The 21,547-nt window shown below is 41.8% G+C and overlaps 1 protein-coding gene and 1 long non-coding RNA gene across 10 annotated transcripts in view; one reads left to right on the top strand and one right to left on the bottom strand.

Annotated features, from left to right (window-relative positions):
* The window catches only part of LOC110520187 (methyl-CpG-binding domain protein 5), a 60,455-nt gene that overhangs the window by 17,290 nt on the left and 21,618 nt on the right, over window positions 1-21,547 (bottom strand). The window lies entirely within an intron of this gene.
* LOC149984648 (uncharacterized) lies at window positions 11,412-21,448 on the top strand. The gene is made up of 3 exons (XR_016494771.1): window positions 11,412-11,521; window positions 15,924-16,119; window positions 20,479-21,448. It is a non-coding gene; the product is annotated as an uncharacterized LOC149984648 (long non-coding RNA).

Here is a 21,547-nt window from a genome sequence, read left to right as displayed (position 1 = left end):
CAAAGGACTATTCTATTCAATACATTGTGAAAATTCCCCAAAATATGGTGAGTTTTTGTCTGGATTTCGTGAGGACTCACAGGTGTTCCACAACATTTGCATAGTACCCAATAATGTCAAATCAAAGTTCACTGGTCGGTGTACACAGACTTGCAGGCGTTATAGCAGGTGCAGGGAAATGCTTATGTTACTATCTCCAACAGTGAAATAGAATGTCTCTCAAATTTAATAAAAAAAAATATATCAACCGAAAATAAGAAACAACAATTCTTAGTAGATATATAAGAGTGAGCATGTATGAAAATCCACAATATGGGGTGTGTATAGACAGTATATAATTTGGAAAAGAAAATGCTATGTACAGAAGTAGGGATATTAGGATGTGCCATGTCGAGAATATATTATATAAACAGAATAGGAGGTAACCAGCATTCAATGAGTCTATATACATGAGGCATTAGTTTCGAGGTGCAGGGCTGAGTACCAGATAGGTAGCCAGGCTAGTGAAGGTCATGTCAAAAAATGTTTTTCCCGGGGTGTGATGTAATATGGAGGACCCGGCAAGCCAGCCTATTCCCTATAATGTAAACTCCAACAGAAATAACTTCAAATCTATAACTTCAAATTAAACCAAATCTTTTGCACTCATGAGTACTGGTTTCAATTTATTTTCAGCCAACTTACAAGCCAATACTTTATAAATGTATTGTTACAAACCAGCTAGCCAACTAAGCTGCTAACGCTAGCCCTGCCAGCCTTCTAACGTTACGTTAGCATGGAATGAGTCAGCCAGTTGCTATCAACACCTAGTTTACAGCTACATTAAAGTAAACCAAAGTTTCGGAAATACATAACGCCATCTAACCAGTTATCAAAGAATGTTAGCTGAGTTACACTGAGTGTACAAAACATTAAGGACACCTTCATAACATTGATTTTTCACTCCCCCATTTTGCCCTCAGAACAGCCTCAATTTTTCGGAGAATGGCCCAGATCCAATGATTTCGACAGTTGGCTTTGGTGGTGGACCATTCTTGATACACATGGGAAACCGCTGAATGGCACACATACAGAATCCAGGTCTCAATTGTCTCAAAGCTTAAAAATCCTTGTTTAACCTGTCTCCTCCCCTTCATCTACACTGATTGAAGTGGATTTAACAAGCAACATCAATATGGGATCAATAGCTTTCACCTGGTCAGTCTGTCATGAATGTTTTGTACACACAGTTATTTTTATTTACTTATTTTTTTAAAACTTTATTTAACTAGGCAAGTCAGTTAAGAACAAATTCTTATTTTCAGGGGCAGAACGACAGATTTGTACCTTGTCAGCTTGGGGATTCAAACTTGCAACCTTTCGGTTACTAGCCCAACGCTCTAACCACTAGGCTACCCTGCCGTCCCCATCTTAGCCAGCAAGCTAGCCAGCCAGCTAATGTTAGTTATTAGCCTAGCCAACCACCTCAGTTATGGTCGGCAAGCTAGAGCCCAACTACTAGAGACCAGATAGAACACAACTAAAACATAACTGCAGATTAAAAGAAAACCGATCAGAAACGTGCATATTGATGGTTGGTGCTTTTAAAACTGAAAAAAATAAAAATAAATAAGAGTGCAGGCTGAGTTAGCTACCAAAGCTAAGGGGAGGCGGGCGCTTCACCGGGCCAAAATACAAAATGGATAGATTCCAGATTTCAGTCAGCTAGTGCGCTAGCACGAAGGAAAGTTGGGAAAAGTTAGAAATCTCCCATAGCCTACTTCTCAGAGAACATGCAGAAAAGTGGACAAATCAAAAGGAGAATAGATGAGGTACTAGATAGAGAGCAAGCAGGTATGATTTTCTCTTACGTTTTGAGCCCAATGGTAAGAAAGCACCAGAGCATGCCATGCGAATGGGTTCCCCCTAGAAAGCACAGCCATAAAGTAAGTGTTTAGCATGGGATGTAGCTAATGTAAGTCAGCTTGAGTGAGCTCGGTAGCACATAATATGAACTCGGTAGCAGAGTAGATCCTCCATATGACGTCAAGAAATAGTGCATTGTGAGTAGTTTAGACGTTATCCGGAAGTCAATAAATATGTAATAACCCAAAAACATAGCTATGTTTGTACTTCTAGGTAATCAGATGGTACTACAACTCAAGTCTTTGACCACACTTTTGTTACACGGGTGAGAAAAACTCATGCTTCCTGCTCTTTAAGAGCGTTGAGCCAGTAACAAAATGGGTCGCTGGTTCGAATCCCCGAGCCGACTAGGAGAAAAATATGTCTATGTGCCCTTGAGCAAGGCACTTAACCCTAATTGCTCCTGTAAGTCACTCTGGACAAAAGTGTCTGCTATATGATCAAAATGTAAATGCAAAAATGCAATAGAAGCAGTTTCTCAGTTCTGGCTCTGATGCACCTGTACCATTTCTGTCTGCTAGATGGTAACAGAGTGAACAGACCGCTGTTGCTTCATCTTTACCATGGTGTCGGTGTGGTGGGACCATTTCAGGTCCTCAGTGATGTGTACGCCAAGGAACTTGAAGCTTTTGGCCCGTTGATGTGCATAAGGGCGTGCTCCCTCTTCGGTCTCCGCCAGGGCTCTAAACCTCCTCCCTGTAGGCTGTCTCATCGTTGTTGTTAATTAGGCCTACCACTGTCGGGTCGTCACCAAACATGACGATTGAGTTAGAGTTGTGCGTAGCCACGCAGTCATAGGTGAACAGGGAGTGCAGGAGGACCTGAGCACACACCCCTGTGGGGCCCCCTTGTTGGGGATAAGCATGGAGGAAGGGTTGCTGCCTACCCTCACCCCCTCAGGAAGTCCAGGACCCAATTGCACAGGGAGTTCAGACCCAGGGCCCTGAGCTAGGTGGGATGGGGCGGTGTACACGAGGATCTGTATGCAAATGTACACGCAATTTGAAGTACTGTAGTGTTTTAGTAATACTGTAGTGGTACCTGTATTAGGGTATATGCTGAGTGAATGGTTAGAAAATCATAATGGATGCCATCGTTTCAGGCACTGATGTCACTCTGAATACCGCTATAGGGCTTACTCATACTTAGTCACCACGGCGAAGTGCCTGTCTATCTACCTCCTCCCATCCCCCTTTTTAATCAAGCCCTCCACGGGCCAATACCTTATGATGAGATCACCAGTGGCAACAAGATGGTAATATACAGGGGGACTGTGCAGTCTTTATTAGTTTTCTGTCTACCACAGCCATTTGTAGGTGGGTGGATTTGGAGGGCATAGTATTTGATTTTTTATATTTTTTAATTTCAACAGGATACTTGCGATACTGTCATATGAATGGTCAAATCGGTCTCATATCTCTCATAACCATCAGAAACCTTGGGCCAAAAAGACATTGTGAATTCCCTTGCTGAAAGAGTAAGGGTTACAATGGGCTGCCCAGGGGCTGAAACACTCGATAGCCCTTTGTGTCTGCTGGACTGTGGAGTGCTCGGTTTTCGCCGCCTGGCCTGTCATACCGACAACTTATCTGTAACTCTGGGGCAAAATAAACATCAGCACTCTGGTATTGCATTACAGAGAGTGTGAATCACACTCGCTGTGCACTTCCTGTGACGGATGACTCATCCACACAGCCAAGCGTGCACAGAAAACGCTTGGAATTAAGGCTAGGGCTCCTTCCTTTGCCTAGATACCAATACCAAATGCCTTGGTATTAAATCAGAGTACAGCACTCACATAACACATCTATATAGAATTGTTCCATGTATGAGAGCAGTGTTAGTCAGAACTGTGGCACAGTCAGTCACCCTTGGGATGTCTGAAAGAGGACAAACCAAGAAAAGCAAAGGCTAATATTCAGATCTGATTGCTAGCCTAGATACACTGTGCCATCCTTTATTTTCACAGTTGACTGAAACCTGCACAATGTCAACATAATCACAAGTATGGAAGTAATATTGTACAACAAACATTGAATGTTTGTGTAATTTGAGGCTGTACCATGTTTTACCCTACATAGTATGTGGGTCTGAAAACAAAAAGGCACATTTGTGGAGCCCGATGGGCCTACTACTCCCTCCACACATGATAAATCACCCACAAAAGAGTGCATAGCTCTCTAGTGTTCCACCACTGCTCCATAGCTTGGAGGGAAACAGAGCGAGTTGAAAAATAGGCCAGCCTGTCTTGGATGCAAGGTAGCAGTCCCAAAGGGGGGTGTGGGAGGGCTCAGTGGTAGATTCAACAGCTCCAAATATTTTGGCAGTGTATAGTTTCAGAGACACAGTACATGGACACAGTATCTCTACCTGTGATATTGTGAACAAACAATCCAATTCCATGCCAGATGAGAAAACGGGTTGACCAAGTATAGTAGAACAAAATGTAATGAAGCCTTAATAACCATTGAGAGCTTAGCCAAAAATAATGGAAAGCAGAAATCAGAAATCTGCTTCAATGTTTAATGACAGACTCAAATGACACATGATTATAAAAACAGAAGGTGGAATTCCATTGCTGGCTCATGCCAGCTACATTTACCTGACAGCCTGACGCGTTACTGGACATTAGTAGTCTGTCTGTGCTAAGTATGAGGTTGGAAGGATTTCAAGGCCACAGTCAGTGGAAAGAAGTTAGTCTAGTACACACTCTTTACCTCAAGGGAACCAGTAGAATTCATTAAAACATTTCCCAAGGTTTAGCAAAGGCCTAATGTAGGCTACATAAAACTCTAGCATTATGGAAAGGGGGATACCTTGTACAACTGAACGCATTCAACTGAAATGTGTCTTCCGCATTTAACCCAACCCCTCTGAATCAGAGAGGTGCATGCAGGGGGCTGCCATAATCGACATCCACGTCTTCAGCACCAGGGGAACAGTGGGCTAACTGACTTGCCCAGGGGCAGAAAGACAGATTTTTACCTTGTCAGCTCGGGGATTCGATCCAGCAACTTTTCAGTTACTGGCCTAACGCTCTAACTATTAGCCTTATGTTATTTCATACATTTTTTATTTATTTCACCTTTATTTAACCAGATAAGTAAATTGATAACCAATTCTCATTTGGAATAATGAGCAGGCCAAATGGCATAACATTGCAACAGTGAACAGGACAACACACAATACCACCCCAAACCAAATTTGGGAAGGTATTCAGACCCCTCGACTTTTTCCACATTTTGCTACGTTACAGCCTTATTCTAAAATATATTGAATACATTTTCTTCATCAGACAATACCCCACAATGACAATGTAAAAACAGATTTTTTGATTGTTTTTGCAAATGTATAAAAACTGAAATACCTTATTTAGATTAGTATTCAGACCCTTTGCTGAGACTCAAAGTTGAGCTCAGGTGCATTCGGTTTCCTTTGATCAACCTTGAGATATTTCTACAACTTGGGAGTCCATCTGTGGTTAAATCAATTCAAAACCAAGCCATGAGGTCGAAGGAATTGTCTGTAGAGCTCCAAGACAGGATTGTGTTGAAGGAACAGATCTGGGGAAGGGTACAACAACAAAAAAATGTCTGCAGCATTGAAGGTCCCCAAGAACACAGTGGCATCCATCATTCTTAAATGGAAGAAGTTTGGAACCACAGAGACTTTCCTAGAGCTGGCCGCTTGGCCAAACTGAGCAATCGTTTGATAAGGGCCTTGGTCAGGCAGGTGACCAAGAACCCGATAGTCACTCTGATAGAGCTCCAGAGTTCCTCTGTGGAGATGGGAGAACCTTCCAGAAGGACAACCATCTATGCAGCACTCCACCAATCAGGCTTTTACGCTAGAGTGGCCGGAAGCCACTCCTCAGTAAAAGGCACATGATAACCCACTTGTAGATTGCCAAAAGGCACCTAAAGACTCTCAGACCACGAGTAACAAGATTCTCTGGTCTGATGAAACCAAGACTGAACTCTTTAGCCTGAATGCCAAGTGTCACGTCTGGAGGAAAACTGGCACTATCCCTATGGTGAAGCATGGTGGTGGCACCATCAAGCTAAGGGGATATTTGTCAGTGGCAGGGACTGGGAGACTAGTCAGGGTCGAGGCAAAGATGAACAGAGCAAAGCACAGAGAGATCCTTCATGAAGTCCTGAGCGCTCTGGAGCAGGTTCTCAGACTGGGGTGAGGGTTAACCTTTCTAAAAAAAACTATTTTCATTTGTCATAATGAGATGTGCAGATTGATGAGAATTTTTTTAGAATAATGCTGTAAAATAACAAAATGTGAAAAAAGTCAAGAAGTTGGAATACTTTACGAATACACTGTATATACAAAAGGTACAAATTCATCAACTATACAATGAGACACATTCACAGTAGGTTGGAGCAAAGACCACGATAACTGGCCAAAAAAATGGCAACAGAGCAGACTTAAATCATGAGCAGGTACATTAATAAGCTAGCAGCTGGGCATGTCAAAAAATATCTGAGCACTAACATGTGAATTTCATAGGAGCACATCAAATTTGGAGTCAAATTCATTAAATTTACCATTTTCCCATCCTAAAAAAATAGGAATAAGCAAAGGCTTTGATTTCTTGTCAAACTGGAAAAGGTGGTCTTAGAAAACATTTAGCAGAAAGTCTTCAGGCAACTAATGTCTTTATATTTAGTTTTGTTGAAATATTTAGTTCATTTGTGACCCGTTTCAAGAAGCTAGACGTAGGTCGCACGCCACTATCTTACAAGAGGCATAACATGTGTTTTCTTTTTTGCTTTTCAAAATGTGTTTTGTTTTGGCAGAAATGCCCTTCCGGAACATGTGAACTTTCATGTGCCTTATTAACAAAATTGTATCCCATCTGTAAATACAAATACAATTGTTAAATTATGAGCCTAGTTGGTTTAGACACAGAAAAAAGACAGGAATCTTCCCATTTGAAATGACTGACATAATGGATGGGCTGGACATACTGAGAGAGGAGTTTGGATTGCTGCCATGTAGCACACTTCTGCCTATAACATGAACTGCTCAGTATGTGTCAGTAATCCTTGCTACCGCAGATTCTTTGCAAGATATAAGGTTAGCCATGGATCTGCAAAAAGTGTTGCTACTGCTCTCAACAACATTGCTGCCTAAAATTTAGGCGCCGTTGACAAAGCTCAGTGGGAAAAAGTTGTGATGGTCAGTGTGAACCCGGAGTGACTTGACATAACAATGGGCCAAACAAGCTGTAGCTAGCTATAAACCAAACGGAAAAGACACGCTGCCGTGAAGCTTTCATCCATGTATACAGGTTTTTTTTGTAGACCTCCACAAGTCTGGTTCATCCTTGCGAGCAATTTCCAAACGCATGAAGGTACCACGTTCATCTGAACAGACAATAGTACTCAATATAAACACCATGGTACCACGCAGCCGCAATTCTCCGGAAGGAGACGCGTTCGGTCTCCTAGAGATGAACGTACTTTGGTTCAAAAAGTGCAGATCAATCCCAGAACAACAACAGCAAAGGACCTTGTGAAGTGCTTTGAAAGGTTGGTAATGGCTCACATCAACACCATTATCCCTGAAACCCTAGATCCACTCCAAATTGCATACCGCCCAAACAGATCCACAGATGATGCAATCTTTATTGCACTCCACATTGCCCTTTCACACCTGGACAAAAGGAACACTTATGTGAGAATGTTGTTCATTGACTACAGCTCAGCGTTCAACACCATAGTACCCTCAAAGCTCATCACTAAGCTAAGGATCCTGGAACTAAACACATCCCTCAGCAACTGGATCCAAGACTTCCTGACGGGCCGCCCCCAGGGTAGGTAGCAACACATCTGCCACGCTGATCCTCAACACTGGAGCTCCTCAGGGGTGCGTGCTCAGTCCCCTCCTGTACTCCCTCTTCACCCACGACTGCATGGCAGCGCACAACTCCAACGCCATCATTAACCTGTTAGATCTCTAGGGGCGCTATTTCATTTTTGGATAAAAAACGTTCCCGTTTTAAGCGCGATATTTTGTCACGAAAAGATGCTCGACTATGCATATTCTTGACAGTTTTGGAAAGAAAACACTCTGAAGTTTCAGAATCTGCAAAGATTTTGTCTGTAAGTGCCCCAGAACTCATTCTACAGGCGAAACCAAGATGATGCATCAACCAGGAATTAGCAGAATTTCTGAAGCTCTGTTTTCCATTGTCTCTTTATATGGCTGTGATTGCGCAAGGAATGAGCCTACACTTTCTGTCGTTCGCCCAAGGTCTTAGCAGCATTGTGACGTATTTGTAGGCATATCATTGGAAGATTGACCAGAGACCTGGCCGGGTGGTGAAAGAATAACAATTTATCCCTCAACGTAACCAAGACTAAGGAGATGACTGTAGACTACAGAAAAAGGAGGACCGAGCACGCCCCCATTCTCATCGACGGGGCTGATGTGGAGCAGGTTGAGAGCATCAGTTCCTTGGTGTCCACATCAACAACAAACTAGAATGGTTCAAACACACCAATATAGTCCTGAAGAGGGCACGACAAAGCCTATTCCCCCTCAGGAAACTAAAAAGATTTGGCATGGGTCCTGAGATCCTCAAAAGGTTCTACAGCTGCAACATCGAGAGCATCCTGACTGGTTGCATCACTGCCTGGCACGGCAATTGCTCGGCTTCTGACTGTAAGGCACAACAGAGGGTAGTGCGGACGGCCCAGTACATCACTAGGGCAAAGCTGCCTGCCATCCAGGACCTCTACATCAGGCAGTGTCAGAGGAAGGCCCTAAAAATTGTCAAAGACCCCAGCCAGACCCCAGACCCCAGGCTACTTTTATAGCCTGTCTTTTAACTGTTGTTTTATTTCTTTACTTACCTATTGTTCATCTAATACCTTTTTTGCACTATTGGTTAGAGCCTGTAAGTAAGCATTTCACTGTAAGGTTTACACCTGTTGTATTTGGCGCACATGACAAATAAACTTTGATTTGATGATGCTGGAGGACAGGTACAAAAGTATCTATATCCACAGTAGAAACAAGTCCTATATTGACATAACCTGAAAGGCCGCTCAGCAAGGAAGAAGCCACCACTCCAAAACCGCCATAAAAAAGCCAGACTACGGTTTGCAACTGCACATGGGGACAAAGATGGCAATTTTTGGAGAAATGTTCTCTGGTCTGATGAAACAAGCTATGTTTGGCCATAATGACCATCGTTATGTTTGGAGGAAAAAGGGGGAGCTGCAAGACGAAGAACACCATCCCAACCGTGAAGCACGAGGGTGGCAGCATCTTGTTGTGGGGATGCTTTGCTGCAGGTGGGACTGCTGCACTTCACAAAATAGATGGCATCATGAGGAAAGAAAATTATGTGGATATATTGAAGCAACATCTCAAGATATCAGTCAGGAAGTTAAAGCTTGGTCGCAAATCAAATTTGTGGCAAAATGGCTTAAGGACAACAAAGTCAAGGTATTGGAGTGGCCATCACAAAGCCCAGACCTCAATCCTATAGAAAATGTGTGGGCAGAACTGAAAAGGCGTGTGCTAGCACAGAGGCCTACAAACCTGACTCAGTTATACCAGCTCTGTCAGGAGGAATGGGCCAAAATTCAGCCAAATTATTGTGGGAAGCTTGTGGAAGGCTACCTGGAACATTTGACCCAAGATAAATAAGTTAAAGGCAATGCTACCAAATATTAATTGAGTGTATGTAAACTTTTGACCCACTGGGAATGTTATGAAAGAAATAAAAGCTGAAATAAGTCACTCTCTACTATTATTCTGACATTTCACATTCTTAAAATAAAGTGGTGATCCTAAGTGACCTAAGGGAATCTTTACAAGGATTAAATGTCAGGAATTGTGAAAAACTGAGTTTAAATGTATTTGGCTAAGGTATATGTAAACTTCCAACTTCAACTGAATAACCATGGAGAATGACATTCACAAATGATCAATTTCTGTATAGTACAGATCGGGGACCCATGATGTCATTCTGTTACCAGGTGTTATTCCACTTCACTTAATCTAGTTCAATAACCAAAATAGATATTTTCTAAGGTGTCATTTCATAGCGGACACCCCATTCTTTCTGCAGACATCTTTGAGCATTAATTCAGAGTAGATATTTAAGAGTTCTTGGTAAACATGGTCAAACTGAGATCTTACCATCATTCTGTTACCAAACTTTACATATGCACTCTGAGTAAGTGTGTTTTTGTAAAATGTTCAGTGCAAGTTGTTAAAAGTAGTCCTTGTGCATAGAGTTATGGTTTGTTGAACTTTGCAATCAATGGTTTTTGTTCACATAAAGTGAAAAATCAGAGTCTCTTAAAGTGTAATTGCCCAGCTCAGGTAATATGTTTTTGAAGGAGTGTGGTGGGATGAATGTGTCAAGTTTGAGGGTCTTTTGCAGCTCATTCCAGTCATTTGTGGCAGAAAACTGGAATCAATGACAGCCAAAGGAAGTGAGAGCTTTGGGAATGACCAGTGTGATATCTCTACCAGAGCACAGGTTGCTATTGGTAGTGGAGATGGAGTGAGCTGAGGTCGAGAAGGGACTTGCCTATTATGTACTTGTAAATGAATTGGCATTTTTACTGGTCAACGGATGCTGTTACCACAGCAAAATGAAAGCCGTAGAGACAACTAGGAATGCAATACTCAGTGCCATCTCCATTCTAATACGATGGTTGAAGCATCTTCTCATTGTATCACGGCAAAATGATAGCAGTCTGCCCATCTGCCCAGAAGATAAAGCCAAGTGAGGTAATGAGTCAAACCTTTTAACTAGATTACACTGAGACACCCCTCCATCAACAGACAGCAGAGCCTCAGTTTGAAATAGCACCTCTGCCTTGTGTATCATGAAGGATTCCCACATCTCCCATAAACAGAATGTCATTGAATTGGTTTTGCTGTGTTGTGCCATAATTGGAAAGGATTCTGCATCCTTTTTTAAGATTTATGAAACAGGGAAAGTAATAAGCGGTCCGGCGGGATGTAGCCTTTTGTTGTGCTATGAGAGGTTCACTTCCTCCCAATAGGCTTGGTGGGTATACCGGAGTATTGTAAATGGCCACGGATCATTTTTTCAATACAGTCAGAACTATTTCTTCAAAGTTTTAAAAACATTTGAATATTTGTCGCTACTTTTTAAGCAAAAACCTGCAGTCAACTTGTGCAATATGTTAGGAGATAAAGCGGATCACGTTCATTTCACTTATCACTGTATTTTACACTATGAAGATAACTGGTAGTCCCCAGTCACATGGTTGTTCATTTACAAGCACACAATGACAAGACCGGAGCCTTAAGAGTCACTCACTGTTGTGGTGACCAGGTGATCAAGTTAACCATTTCACGTGAGTTCCAAATATCTCGAATGATCGCCCCAGCGTGAGTTGTTTTCTGCACGTGATGTCAGAATCCACTCACTGTTCAAAAAAATGTCATTGTTACGCAACAGGACAGTTAACATGCGCTGCCAGCTAATTATCTATAGACTGTATGCACAGTCTTGCACGAATTGACACATTTTCTGGCTGGCACTTGCATTGCCTAACTTATTATTTGTAAGGAAAAAAATTACTTTGGACATGTATGCTTTCCTATCAAAGTAAGTGCATTATTTTCTGTATATATCATGTTGTCGTTTCTACGGTAGCATGACGTATGTATGTATTTACAGTTCTATTCACATTTTCAAGTACTGGTGACAAATAATACATTCTGATTATTGCATAGATTGTAATGGACACCTATGATGCGTGTAAAATACTTTTTTGAAGGTTGTACTGATTATAATGAGCTAATGCTAAGCTATTTGCCAGCTACGTGTGGCGCCATGTTTGTTGACATTGCACAATGATTTCCGGGTGTCGCGTAAACGTCTGTCAGACCAAAGATTTTATAATGAGGTGAAGGAATGGTTCACTCATCTTTCGGTGTAAACTTCAGGAAGTGAATGAAGGGAAGTGAAAGCTCGTAGTTGACATACATGCATATTGCAAACAGACCAAACTAATTTTGTCTCCTCCATCTTTAGTTGACACAAAAAAAACAACGGCGCGCACAAACTACCCATCGTCAGTTTACTTTCGATTTCTACAAAGTGTTTTACTCAATTTGGATCAATGAGCTCACCCGTGATATGATGAATTGTAAATAGTAATAGCTATTAGATCATTCATATTGTGGTTTCTGTCAGTTAAGATTTGTCTAAATATGACCTTGTGTTACATCAATATTTCCTCAGTTAGCGCTAGGACTAATGTAACCCACATTTTCCGGTTTGGATGAATGCGTTATGCTGTCTTTACTTCGGTGAATGTCTGAATATTGCATTCAGGACATAACCTTGTAAGGACTGTGTTCGTGCAAAATGTTTTGGTGAAAAAACAGTGTGGCTAGCTCAAATGCTGACTGTTCGGTCAATTGAAGCTGGACGTTCTAATCAAACCGGTTTGAGCGTACGCTGCAGGGACCATTGTAGAATGATCACACCCGTTTGTTGGTATGTGGGAAAAGGTTAAAGTATGGAAGTCACAACTAAATGTTTGCCTGCTAGATATCTTATAACTATTAAGTTAACTGTCTAAAATGTGCTAAATGCCCTGCAGTTTTGCATTTGGTTTGTTATTAATAGGTGGTGAGCCGAAGCATCGCATCTCCTTTAGTTTATGAGATGATCAGTCATTGGTGAGGGTGACGCTGGTTTTTACATAATGTATATTTACTTGTTTATTATTCTGACCACATTTCCATTTGTTAGCAAAGTCAATTATTTTCTCAACATACTTACTTCATGTTTGCTACCAAATACTAAACAGCAAACCAATCAAAACGTGTGTACGATCCAGGTACCCTCTCTGCTGATCACGTCTGCCACTCACGTTCTCCGTATCGAAGGTACAAAACACAGCTGATGACATGGGTAAAGTGTGTTATATTCGTAACCTATTTAGTTACAGAAATTTGAAACCAACAATGCAGACTGTAAAATAACTCAACTTTACATACAGTGCATTCAGAAAATACTCAGACCCCTTGACTTTTTCCACATTTTGTTACATTACAGCCTTATTCTAAAATATATTAAAATTGTTCCCCCCCCCACCCTCAAATCTACACACAATATCCCATAATGACAAAGCAAAACAGGTTTAGAAATATTTACTAATTTATATATTTAAAAAAAATGACATACATAAGAATTCAGACCCTTTACTCAGTACTTTGTTGAAGCACCTTTGGCAGCGATTACAGCCTTGAGTAATATTGGGTATGAAGCTACAAGCTTGTCAGACCTGTATTTGGGGAGTTTCTCCCATGCTTCTCTGCAGATCCTCTCAAGCTCTGTCAGGTTGGACGGAGAGTGTCACTGCACATCTATTTTCAGGTCTCCCCAGAGATGTTCAACTGGGTTCAAGTCCAGACTCTGGCTGGGCCACTCAAGGACATTCAGAGACTTGTCCCAAAGCCACTCCTGCATTGTCTTGGCTGTGTATCTGAGATTCTGAGCGCTTTGGAAGAAGTTTTCTTCAAGAATCTCTCTGTACTTTGTTCCGTTCATCTTTGCTATGCTCTTCTCCCAGTCCCTGCCACTGAAAAACATCCCCACAACATGATGTTGCTGCCACCAAGCTTCACCGTAGGGATTATGCCAGGTTTCCTTCCGACGTGACGCTTGGCATTCATGCCAAAGAATTCAATATTGGATTCCTCAGACCAGAGAATCTTGTTTCTCATGGTCTGAGAGTCTTTAGGTGAATCCTAAGCAGGCTGGCATGCACATTTTACTGAGGAGCGCCTTCTGTCTGTCCACTCTACCATAAAAGGCCTGATTGGTGGAGTGCTGCATAGATGGTTGTCCTTCAGGAAGGTTCTATCTCAACAGAGGAACTCTGAAGCGCTGTCAGAGTGACCATCGGGGTTCTTGGTCACCTCCCTGACCAAGGCCCTTCTCCCCCGATTGCCCAGTTTGGCCAGGCAGCCAGCTCTAGGAAGAGTCTTGGTGGTTCCAAACTTCTTCCATTTATGAATGATGGAGACCAATGTGTTCTTGGGGACCTTCAATGCTGCAGACATTTTTTGGTACCGTTCCCCAGATCTGTGCCTCAACACAATCATGTCGTCTCGGAGATCTACAGAAAATTCTGGCTTTTGCTCTGACATGCACTGTCAACTGAAATACCTTATATAGATTTGGGAAGGCACACAACTGTCATGTCCAATCAATTGAATTTACCACAGGTGGACTCCAATCAAGTTGTAGAAACATTTCAAGGATGATCAATGGAAACAGGATGCACTGGAGCTCAATTTTGAGTCTCAGTGTAAGAATACTCTGAGATAAAATAAATATCCTGTCATTGTTGAAAAGATGTAACTTGTCTGATATACAAAAAGCGTCGGGAAAAATACATACAAAAATTCTAACTCATTAAAAAAGACACGATTGTCTTTAACTGTATTAGCCAAAGTAAGAAAACGAGATGAGAAATTCTTTCTTGATAAACATGATAGGACATTGCAGAGAGATAGAGTTTGATGGCTCTAGGTGAACAGATAAAAACCTTAAAGGCGAAATTCAACAGTTACAGGAGGCAATGGTGATAAAGGCAGACTTGGCCCCCACATGTAGATCCTTTGTTCCCTCAATCTACCCTCAGGCTGAGTTGCGCAAAGCAGATCAGGTTTCAAGCATCTGGTCAGCACTGCCTGGCTTTGAGTCAACAGATTCTGACAGCGGTGACAAATGATGTATTAGGCCAACCAGAACACAGGCTTTTAAACGGAGTAAAGACAAACCCCCGGTGACCAAAATCACACACAAATCAGCATCTCCAAAACAGTTGGATGAATGATCAAAGACTTTGAGTCATCCACAAGATGTGGGTATGAAGACATGGGACCATTTAAAGTGATATCAGAAACTCTACAATCTAAATCCTTATGATTGGCTATAGTTGTTTGCCTTTGTTTTGAACAACCATGAACATGGCATACTTGGGGCGGCAGGGTAGCCTAGTGGTTAGAGCGTTGGACTAGTAACCGGAAGGTTGCGAGTTCAAACCCCCGAGCTGACAAGGTACAAATCTGTCGTTCTGCCCCTGAACAGGCAGTTAACCCACTGTTCCCAGGCCGTCATTGAAAATAAGAATTTGTTCTTAACTGACTTGCCTGGTTAAATAAAGGTAAAATAAAAATAAATAAAAATACTTGACGAAAAGGTTTATAGAGCTGTGGGTGGTGAAGAGCAAGATGTGGCTGATGGATGGAGAGCCATACATGTTTTCCTTAAGGGTCTGACCAATACAACCACCAATTGGGGATAGAAAACCAAATGTGCCCAAAAAGCAAAAGAGCCTTTTGTTGAATTTGAAGAAAGGTTCAGAGCAGAGGTGGTTAGACACGGTGGGTTACCCGGCATGGAATATGAAGATGCACTCAACTCCTCCAAAAATGGGGCAATCACACATCAGTTGATGCAAACCATACACGATGATTTGCGCAAAACTTTTGTTCCATAACTACTGACTGGGAGAGAGAATGGCAAGGAGAATGTCAGAAAAGAAAACGTGTTCTTATTAGGAATGGCCAGGAGAAGCAGGGTCCATCTAGGGGAAAATGGAAACAGGACAACAGCCCTAACAACACAATGCTGAGTCAGAAATGTAAGAAGCTTTCAAGAAGCTAAGCAGCAGAGCTTGCTGGATGCCGTGGAGGTAAACCAACAGACCCCCTCTTACGTCCCATCTCAGCTGGTGTACATATGAAATTGGATGGAATATATATGAACATGGTTAACAACTTTGCAGTAGATCATTTTTTTAGATACGGGTGCTGATGTCACTCTATTGCCCATAACTTATGCAAAACATGTATGTCCTCAGTACACGGGCAAGAAGATGAGAGCAACAGGAGTGGGGGGGGGGGGGGGGGGACATACTAAGCAGACCAAACCATTCAGGAGGCTGAAGAAATTTTCGTCACCTAAAACACTCAAACTTTTACAGATGCACAATCAAGAGCATCCTGTCGGGCTGTATCACCGCCTGGTACGGCAACTGCTCTGCCCACAACCATAAGGCTCTCCAGAGGGTAGTGAGGTCTGCACAACGCATCACCGGGGCCAAACTACCTCCAGGACACCTACATCACCCGATGTCACAGGAAGGCCAAAAAGATCATCAAGGACAACAACCACCCGAGGTCAGTACCGGTGCATCAAAGCTGGGACCGAGAGTCTGTAAAACAGCTTCTAGGCCATCAGACTGTTAAACAGCCATCACTAACATTGAGTGGCTGCTGCCAACATACTGACTCAAATCTCTAGCCACTTAATAATAAAAAATTGGATGTAATAAATGTATCACTAGTCACTTTAAACAATGACACTTAATATAATGTTTACATTCCCTCATCTCATATCTCATACTGTACTCTATACCATCTACTGCATCTTGCCTATGCCGTTCGGCCATCCATATATTTTTATGTATATATTCTTATTCATTCTTTACACTTGTGTGTGTATAAGGTAGTTGTTGTGAAATTGTTAAGATATTACTGCATGGTCGGAACTAGAAGCCCAAGCATTTCGCAACACCCGCATTAACATCTGCTAACCATGTGTATGTGACCAATAATCAATGTCTATTGGTTATTATGCAACTTGACTCTACACTGAACGTTTCTGAAGGGAAGGTGACGTGGCAAATTAGACAACCCCAGGGATCTACAGTTTAGAACCATCCTATTTGGACTACGAAGAAAAACGAGTATGAAACTTTGGATATGGAACCAGTGTGCTTGACAGGTGTTGCCCCACCTTGCACAAAACAATATCCCATTATCAAGGAAGCTTTGGCCGCTACATTTTTTGGGGGGGTTAGAGATCTATGGGACATGTTGAAAAGACACTATATGCCTCCAATAGCCCAGTGATAAAAATCAAGTAGTTACTGGCGAGTGACACTGGACTACAGGAATGCAAATGAAGCCATCTCCAAGCTCACTCCACTGGTGGCTGACACCTCAACCATTCCCCCCCCCCCCCCATTGTCACCTGCTCACTCTTGTGTTCTCAGTCATAGATATGGCTAATGGATTCTGGTCGGTACCCTTACATCCAGAGGCCCGTCCATGGCTTGCTTTTTCTGTGGATGGTCAACAGTACCAGTGGACTAGGACTCCTACGGGCCTTCATAATAGTTATTCAATTTACCATCAGGCATTGCGGAGACATCTAAGATCTTCCTCCGATGTAATATTTTGTCATTCAATATGTTGATGATATATTGTTAGCATCAGAAGATGAGGAAACGCATGCCAAGGATCTAAAATCACTTGCATGCCAAAGGCCATAAAGTTAGCCCTGATTGTCATGTATTGTCATGTTGTGTGTTTCTGTCCTTTCCCTTCACCCTGTCTCCCTCTGCTGGTCGTTGTTAGGTTACCTTTTCTCCCCCTCTTTCCCCCAGCTGTGCCTTGTCTCCTCCTAACTACCCATTCACCCCGTTTCCCACCTGTTCCCTTTTTCCCTCTGATTAGGTCCCTATATCTCTCTCTGTTTTTGTTCCTGTCCTTGTCGGATTCTTGTTTGTTGTGTTTCATGCCTGAGCCAGACTATCGTCATGTTTGCTGTAACCTTGTCCTGTCCTGTCGGAATCTGCCGGTCTATCTGAGCCTACCTATGTTTGGTTATTAAAGAAGCTCTGTTTAAGTTAGTTCGCTTTTGGGTCCTCATTCACTCACCGTAACACTGATAAGGCCCAACTCATGCAATCACAGGTTATCTACCTCGGTCAACTGGTCTTACAGGGAAAAAGAGAGATGACAATGTCGTACTGCTGCCATACAAGCTGCCAAGGAGCCCACTACAGTTAAAGAACTTCGCTCCTTCTTGGTTTTGTGCAACTACAACAGATGCTGGGTGGGCTCCTTTGCTGAAATTGCACAACCCCTTAACGACCTCCTCAAGGGAGACCTCTGTAGTCTTCACGGAAGAACAGAAAGAGGTTTTTGGCAAGCTTAAACTAGCTCTGTCATCAGTGCCGGCTTTCGGCATTCCGGACTCAGGCCAACCTTTCACCCTCTTTGTGGCTGAAAAAAAATGGCTACATGACCTCAGTGCTGACAAGACCATGGCGATTGCCAGAAACCTGTAGGCTACTATTAGAAGAAACTGGATGATGTGGCGTTGGGATGGGGTCCCTGTCTGAGCTATGCAGGCTACTTACGTTGCTGTGTCGATGGTGGCATCGCTTGTTCTCGACCAACATCTTACCATTAAGTGTCCACATGCTGTACATACTTTTTTGACAATGAATCGAGCTGCACGGGTCACAGCTGCTCGTTGGAACAAGTGGTCGACTGTGTTGGAGGCTACTAACATCATCATACAATGTGGCACACTATGTAATACAGCTAATCTGATGTTTCCTCCAGATACCACATTACTTGAACACGACTGTTTGAGTTGGTTTTGGATCAGCTCTGATTGGTTTACTAAAAGTAATCTGTTGGAAAACCCTGAGTTTCTTATACACAGATTGTTCAAGCATTGTGGAGGGGGGTGTGAGGAAGGCAGGCTGGGCAGTCACTACATTGGGCAATGTGATAGTGGCAGGCATGTTACCTGCAGGAACATCAGCACAGGTGGCAGAATTGGTGGCTTTGACAGAAGCACGCAAACAGGCGGAAGGAAAAACAGCTAATATCTACACAGACTCAAGGTATGCTTTTGGCGTTACCCATGATTTAAGAAGAATGTGGAAAAACAGAGGATTCATGACATCACTGGGAACTCCTGTGAAGAATGGACCAGAGGTGATGGTTCTACTGAATGCTCTCCAGTTACTTGGACAAGTTGCAATTTAAAAAAATGAAAGCACATGGAAAAATCTTTACAGACGAGAGTAAAGGTAATGACTTGGCTGACAGAGCTGCCAAGAAAACACCTCTGCCCCCTAAACTGATTAGGAATTACACATTGGATACATTGCAACACATTAAGGACACACAAAGCAGTGCACCAAAATATGAAGTGTGAAAATGGATGGCTGCAGGGTGCAAACTCAATCAAGAAGGTGTGTGGAAATACAACCTGAGATGTGTAGCGCCAAAGGCACTCTTATCCTACTTGGTGACACAGAGCCACTCTTTGGGGTACCTTGGTGTGGACAAGATAGTTTATAATTTTGTGGGCAAATGGTGGAATCCTGGTGTGCAGAAAGAGGCTGAGGCTGTCGTGGCAAATTGCAACATTTGATGAACCCTACAGGACGATTGAGGATTCCAAAAGAGAAGACAACAACGACATATGTCCAAAATAATAATTAATATATATATATATACACATATATACATACATACATACATACACACACACATACATACCAATTATTCTCGAATGAGTGGCAATTCATGTGCAAAGTATTAGCATTTCAATTAATATAATTATAGACTGTGTGTAGTGAATCCATTTGTCTTTCCCGCTCTCTCAGTCCCAACCCTTTCCTTTTGTCTACCAAGCTGTCATATTGGCTTAGCCCACTAGGGATTTTTCTATCATTGTTAGTAACCAATATCTACTGTTTGTTTGATATGTATCTGTGATTATTTAGTTAGTAAATAAAAAATTAAGCCAATTTGTATATTTCTGGTTCATTATGGAAACTATGTTTTTTGCAGTTAACCAATAATTTTACGACGTTCAGATGAGACTGACGGAAGGTAACAATTAATAATAATTAATGGAAGACTAATTGATAAGATATGAAAATATCTGAAAAGTCAATTCAGGAAACAGAGACTCTATAAATAAATAAAAAATCAGTGGTGCCCCGATTTCCTAGTTGATTAAAGTTCACATGATTAGTTTAAATCACGTAACAATAATTACACAGATAATTGACTTGATAAAATAAGTCTTCACATTTAATGATACTAAAGACACGACAATGGGCAACACATAACAAAACCACATGGTTGAGTCCGTTTGAGGTCATCACAGGTCAACCAGGCACCTTAGATTTGAAAAAGACAGACGTACACTTTGAATGACACAATGCTTAACTATTGCATACAACATTCTAATGCAGTAGAGGCATGGGGAATAACTCCCGAGGGGGGACATGACGTAGTGCCAGGACAGTGGGTGACGGTTAAAAAAAAAATGTAACAGACACATTAAGGCCAAAATGGTCCGAAGGTCCTTATAAAATTTTGCTCATAACGAGGTCAGCAGTGAAAGTCCAGGGAAAATCACAATGGATACATGTCACTCATTGCAAGGTTGTCCATTTTGATGACAAAGCGGAGCCTGGAGAATAATGAACTGATTGATTAGCAATCAGGGGCCAATCTCAGGTGAAGAAGCATAGTAAGATGATCAGAAGCTGATTGGTTTCTATGTTGTACACCGCAGTCATCATATTCGGGATATCTAGGTGAAATGTCCAACTTTTTCCTGAAAATTGGAATGTGCTTACTTAGGGAAATCAATGTGAAATATCAATTTCTCTTGAAACCAGGACATTTTACTTTCACTTTTCTTGTTCATTACAGATTATGAGAATCTACTGTCTGAATTTACAGCAATACCCCTTCACCCAAGGCCTGTTCATGAAACGATACAAGATCACCGGTGAAGTGTTCATTAGAGACATCCTTGTCAACCAGTGGAACGGAAGAATAATTCCTCACTACCGGCAGACTGTCATAACATAATCTCTAATAGTTATCTATGTGGGGCTGATACAGGGGGGGGGGGGGGGGGGGGACAGCTGATCATACTTAAAATGACTCTGAATGATTACCTTGCCAATAGGACGATTGAATATTATTGTCTTGCAGACAAATATTTTTTTAAAGTTTCCTCCCAATACAGGCTGTGGTAGGAATCGTAAGGGTCATCATCATTAAACCTGTTAATACCTATTTTCTATAACTTTGTGTGAAATATATTTCTTACTGCAACAGCAAGTAAAATATGCCCTGTGTGTTTTATAGTAATGCAAGGTGTTTTATGGGAATGATTTTATGCTCACTGCTAATGTTATTTATGCTGTCTATTTTTTCATGTTTCCTGAAAATACATTTAAGATTTTAAAATGGTCTAAGGGAAGTGTAAGAATATTCTAAGATAAATACACAACGCAGAGGACTAAAGGTCAAGAGGGAATTAATGATCAATGGAAATAGTTGTTTTTCTGTAATGGGGAAGTGAAGATTAATGGGTCAGGGACACGGAAGAAATCAGTCCAGGACTCATAGCTACATGTGGCAAGTTCTCAATGGTCCGAATCCCCTATACATTGAGCCTGAAATGGGATACTTGTTATTTGAGCATTGGCCCAATTTTAATGCAAGGAATTCTAATTGAACAACCACAGGCTAGGGTTGGGTTATAAACTACATCCTGTCTCTTTGTTCAGAGGAGAAATCATTGAGGACAGGGAAGAATGAACATCTGCCATATACTTCCCAGCATAAACTATGATTTGTTTTCTTTGAATAAATATATTTTCTCCCCCTGATTTGCTTTGGGGTCTGTTATTGAAGAATAAAATAAACTGCTAACAATAGCAAAGGGTCTGAATACTTACGTAAACAAGGTCTTTTTTTTAATGTATAA

Source organism: Oncorhynchus mykiss, chromosome 3 (genome assembly GCF_057628025.1).
Source record: "Oncorhynchus mykiss isolate SJ-2025 chromosome 3, ASM5762802v1, whole genome shotgun sequence".
In the NCBI taxonomy this organism is placed as follows: Eukaryota; Metazoa; Chordata; class Actinopteri; order Salmoniformes; family Salmonidae; genus Oncorhynchus; species Oncorhynchus mykiss.
Note: the sequence above shows the minus strand (reverse complement) of the source record. Positions and strands in the feature narration are given on the sequence as shown.